The sequence below is a fragment of the Coenobita brevimanus genome, chromosome 29, assembly GCF_032717465.1.
Source record: "Coenobita brevimanus isolate Jiangsu-jjx chromosome 29, ASM3271746v2, whole genome shotgun sequence".
NCBI lineage: Eukaryota > Metazoa > Arthropoda > Malacostraca > Decapoda > Coenobitidae > Coenobita > Coenobita brevimanus.
Window position 1 is genome coordinate 17,864,432 of NC_136982.1, and position 6,000 is coordinate 17,870,431.

Sequence of the window (6,000 nt, forward strand, 5' to 3'; positions counted from 1 at the left end):
CCCCCAGTAAATAAAGAATTCAAGAACAATTTATTTTCCAGTTTCTTAGACGTTATAGTGTATGCTACTGATGTAAACTACATCGATACTAGAAAGACTTGTTTTGCATACAAGCCAATAACAAGATGAAAAGTGCAAAGATGTGCTACAAAGCCTCGCAGTCAACCTACATTATAACCTTTAGTCTAAATTTCAGTTTCGTCAAACTAATAGCATTGCCAGTACCAGTATTTCAGTCTCAACAAAAATCATTAGGTAGATAAATGACGTATTAAACAAGAAACATACAAAATGAAACTGAACACAATTTTACCATTTTTCTTTCCAGACAAACACCTTTCCCTATGCGGTATCAATATACATAGATAAGTAGATAGATAGATAGATAGATAAATACTCTGCATGTTGGAGTTGTCTCACTTGTTGAAGGAGTCTGACTGTGACTATGGAGTGAGGACCGAGGAGGGTAGAGCCGAGGAACAGAATTGGACTGGTGTGTCAACTTGTCAAGTGTGAGCTGTGAAGTGTAGTAATAAAATTCATTTATATACATTGGTGAAGCACTTACCCTTGTTTTGTAGTAAAAACAGTCTGATACACAAATAATAATAACTGAAATATATATGTTAGTTTTACTGTAATTTTATATATCCCATTCGCTACTTTAGACAATATCCAAACTCCATAAGTAACCTATTGTTAGTCAGAATAGAGTAAATAGAGGTATAATTGAAGAGGATGAGTAACTAGAGATGATTTTTAACCCCTTTTTTTTGTGGAAATCTATCTATCTATATACCTAGGCTGCTTCACCTAGAAAAAGGGAGGTATTAAAAACAGGAGGAAACTCCCAATTTACTCATCCAAACACACACATTTATTCGTATCTTAGCCCCAAGGGGAGAAGGGACAGATCCTCACCGCACTACAGTGCACGAGGGTCAACTGCGCAGTGCAGTCTGTGACAACCGCAGCAGGGCCTGACAACAGAATTGGTTTACTCCTGCCACATCAAAATGGACCCATCCCCTTACCCCAACCTGACCTGATCAGCTGATCAGACCAAATGTGGGAGAATGTGCCCTTGGGGCCGTGTCATCATTTATTCATTCACAGTTTCTCTCTAATTAGTCCTATCACATGCAGCCACTCTTCCTTGCTCAACATCCCTCCCTCTCGCATCCAGTGCTCTCTTCACATTGTCCATCCATCCTATTCATGGTCTTCTTATCAGCCTTACACCTCTCACATCCGATCCAGTTAACTTTTTCGCCAATCGCTCATCAGCCATTCTCTCCATATGCCCAAACCTTCGTAACACTCTCTGCTCAACTCGATCAGTCATCTCCCGCATAGCTCCAGTTCTCCTTCACACTTCATCTATCACTCAATCCATTCGCGTCACTTCACACATACTCCTCAGACACCTCATCTCCATTACATTCAAACATTTCCTCTCCGCAACACCCATATTCCATGTTTCAGGCCCATATAATGCAGTCGGTACAACTACACCCTCATACAGCCTTCTCTTTACATCCATTCTAAGCAAACGACATGTAAACACTTTTTTTCATTCCTCCCAGCACTTTTCTTACTTTGTTCATTGTAAACTTCATTTCTACGTCTATTCTTCTATCCACAGCAACATATGACCCTAAATACTTAAAACACTCTATCTCCTCAAGCAACTCACCGTTCAAAAGTATATTCATCCTCTTACCATCTACCAACCTTGCACACTTCATCACTTTAATCTTCTTCTCATTTACTCTCAATTTCCTCCTTTCACACATCCTTTCAAACTCCTCTACCAACTGTCTCAATCTCTCCTTTGAATCAGCCACCAGTGCAGTATCATTCGCAAAGAACAGTTGATTTAGATTCCACTTTCTACCACCAGCATTCATCAGTTTCAAACCTCCATGTAACAGTTTTGCTTTCATCTACCTTACAACACCATCCATATAAATAATAAACAACCAAGGTGACATCACACATCCCTGCTGCAGCTCCACTTTCATGGGAAACCAATTACTCACAGTATTTCCCACTCTTACACATGCTCTACTATTTACATAAAAACTTTGCACTCCTTTTAGCAATGTACCATCAAGTCCATACAATCTCAAAACAGTCCACAAAGCCTCCCTATCATTTCTTTCATAGGCTTTCTCTAAATCCATGAACACACAAAACACATCCTTACTTTTCACTAAATACTTTTCACACACCTGTCTCACAGCAAACACCTGATCCACGCATCCCCTCCCTCTCCTAAAACCACACTGCTGATCACCAATCACTCCCTCTGTACCCTCTCTAACTCTCTTAACACTCTGCATACACCTTACCTGTAACACTCAACAGACTTATACCCCTAAAGATAGTACACTCATACTTACCACCCATATCTTTATACAGTGGAACCACTCAAGCACTTGCCCGGTCAACTGGCATTATACCTCTCACAAAACACACATTCAACCATCTTACTAACCATTCAAGAATAATAACTCCACCACCTTTCAGGCATTCCACAGCACACCCATTCATACCTGCAGGTTTCCCTGCTTTCATCTCCTTTACTGCCTCCTGCACTTCCTCCATCGTGATCAAAGAATCATTCAGTTCCCCCAACACATTTATTCTTTGCACTCTTCCATCTGCCACAATCTCAGCCTCCCTTTCCTCCTCTACATTAAACAGTCTTTCAAAATACTCTTCCCTTCTCTTCTTTACTGCATCCATCTCATTTAACATCGTTCCATCCTCTGCTTTTACTCACTCTTCCTTCTGAGACTCTCCCTTTTGCACCCTTTTCACCTCCTACCAAAACATTTTCTTATTCTGTTGAAAATTCTCAGTCAGCTGTCTAACCCACCTACGCCCCACCTCTAATGGTATCCAGAATAAATGGAAGCTGATGTTGTGGTATTGAAAGGGATAAAAATCGTTTGCTTTTTCATTTTTGTGTTTGCAGAACAGCAACTTTCAAGAATTTTGCAGTTTTGGAAGACATTTTATTGAGTCTGCGGTTTGCATTGTGGAATTGAATTTTCTTTTGCGGTGCCCACCTCTGGTAGCCAGTACTGTATGAGGGAGCTCATGGCTAGTACCGAGCCAGAGAAAGCTGCCTGTTGTCTAGAATGTATGTGGTTAGTAAGGATGTGTGACAGAACCTTGGTGCTCCACTAGTGACAGTTGGAGGACGATAAGTTTTGTTCCACCAGGAAATTGCCAATAACCTTTCTAACAACTTTACCTCATCATCCTTCCCTCCTATTTTCTACTCTGATGGCTCTGTAGCTATTTCTTCTACTGATAAGCAGATCTCTTCACTCAGACTTTTTCCTTCAATTCAACCTTAGACGATTCCGGTGCTGTTCTGCCATCATTTCCCCCTTCTGACTTCCTCATGGCTGACATTAAAATTTCTTCAGCTAATGTATTTTCAGCCATCACAGGTCTCAGTACTAATAAGGTATATGGGCCTGATGGAGTCCCTCCTGTTGTTCTCAAGAACTGTGCTTCTGAGCTTACACACTGCCTAGGCAAGCTCTTTCACCTTTGTCTATCAACTTGCAGGCTACCTTTCCTTCTTGCTGAAAGTTTGCTCTCATTCAGCCAGTCCCAAAGAAGAGTGACCATTCCCAACCCTCTAACTATCGTCCATATTGCTTTAACATCCTGTATCTCAAAAGTTTTTGAGTCAGTTCTTAATAGAAAAATTTTAAAGCATCTTTCTTGTCACAACCTTCTTTCCGATCGTCATTATGGGTTCGACAGGGAGGCTCCACTGCCGGTCTTCTCACCTACCTTTCAGACTCCTGGTCATCCTCCTTTCGGAACTTTGGGGAAAGCTTTGCCATTACACCTGACATCTCTAAGGCTTTCGATCGAGTCTGGCATAAATCTTTAATTTCCAAACTACCCTCTTATGGTTTCTATCCTTCTATCTGTGCCTTCATCTCTAGCTTCATTTCTGGTCATGCTATAGCTGCTGTTGTAGACAGCCATTGTTCTTCTCGATCTATCAACAATGGTGTTCCTCAGGGCTCTGTCCTATCACCAACTCTCTTCCTTTTATTCATCAATGACCTTCTAAGCTGTAAATCTAACCCTATATATTCATACGCTGATGGCTTCATCCTTTACCTTTCCATTCGGTTCCCGCAACGTCCATCTCAGCATTTACTTCAACAAACAAGGGATGAGGCTGTGGCACACCTAATGTCTGACTTGATGCTGACTGGGGTAAAAATAATCCGGTTGTTTTCAATGCATCAAAGACTCAGATTTTACACCTATCAACCCTACAAAATCTTCCACAGGAGTACCCACTAACGTTTAATACTATTCAACTTAATCTTGCATCATCCTTGAACATTCTTGGGGTTTTATTTACTCCGGACTTATCTTGGAGAGATCATATTACATCTCTTGTATAATCTGCTTCCAAAGGATTAGGTGTGCTAAGCCTACTCCATTCCTTGTTTACCCCTGCACAATTGTTGACTCTATAGAAGGGTTTCATCAGCCCCTGTGTGGAGTACAACTCTCATGTGTGGGAAGGCTCCCCACATACTGCTCTTCTCAATAGGGTGGAGTCAAAGGCTTTTCGTCTCATTAACTCTCTTCCTCTTACTGACTCCCTTCAACCTCTGTCTCTTTGCCACACTTCGCATCTTTATCTCTTTTCTATTGCTACTTCAATGGTCACTGCTCCTCTAAACTGTTTACATGCATTCCTCCACCTCTACGACAGGCGCATAGCACCCGTCTAGCAGCAAACTCTCATCCGTTTTCTGTCCAGCCCTCTAATGCAAGAGTTAACCGTTACTCCCAGTCCTTCATTTATGCAACAGGTCAGCTCTGGAACTGTCTTCCTCTGTTTGTATTTCCTGCTTCCTATGATCTCCAGTCTTTCAAACGCAGTGTGTCCAGGCATCTCAAAATGATTAGATCTTTAATTTGGCTCTCTATTGTATTTTGTTTTTCTCTTGGAAGGAACAACAATAGTGGGCCCACGGCCTTTGGTTCCTTTTTCCTCGCATAAAAAAAAAATCAGGCCAGTTGTCTGCCTGTTAGAGGAAGTCTATTGGTGTTATTGAAGTGGTGGAATTTTCCTTGAGGGTGGCTTTATTCCACATCTCCCCTGATCTATTTCCAGTTTGGACCACGGAAACCTAGGTGGGGAGAGAGTTGCTATAACTGTGTCGTTTTTTGACATTAAAATGCACCATTTTCTCATTGTGTAGGATTGGCAGCATGGTGATTGCTCTGTGGCAGAAATCCTTGGTCATCACAGGGTTGTCTGAAGGTGGCACTGCTCTGGAGATTGCCTTCATGAACCCGATAGGTCAGTATTGGCAGACCGGTTCTTCCTCTGTATTCAGGATGCATATGACCTCAATGTCATTACACTCCTCAAATGTGTCATTAGGGAGCAGGCTTTCTGGTATTATTACTGATTATCCAGGTCCAAGTACAGTAATCCCATAATTATCTGACATTATAGAGTAAAAGGCATGTCTGGATAGTGGTTCCTTTTGGACAGTGGAATTCTCCCCTGTCCCCCATTTGTACATACCCTAACTTGAAAAACCATTGTAAAAGGCCACCGCAGTACATTGTACGACACGTATTCCTGGTGTTTTACTCAACTTTATCTGGTCAAGGAGACCTATAACCCACAGCCAAGTAATAATTATCATCAACCAGACCCATCAACCACATACATGCAATCACCATGGCCCTAAAACATATGAAAAAAACTGCCCCAGCTGGGCAAAAATGTTTGCACAACCATAATTTCCACCTGAATGCAAGCATTTTGTCCAGATAAAATGGAAAAATGTACAAGTAATGGTTTTGAACAAGCAGATCACAGCATCCGAATAATGGATGGTCCGGAAAGTGGCCGTCTCGATAATTGAAGGATTACTGTAACTGGTATTGTCTGCCATTTGAAGCAAGACCTCTCCGCCACATCTGTGT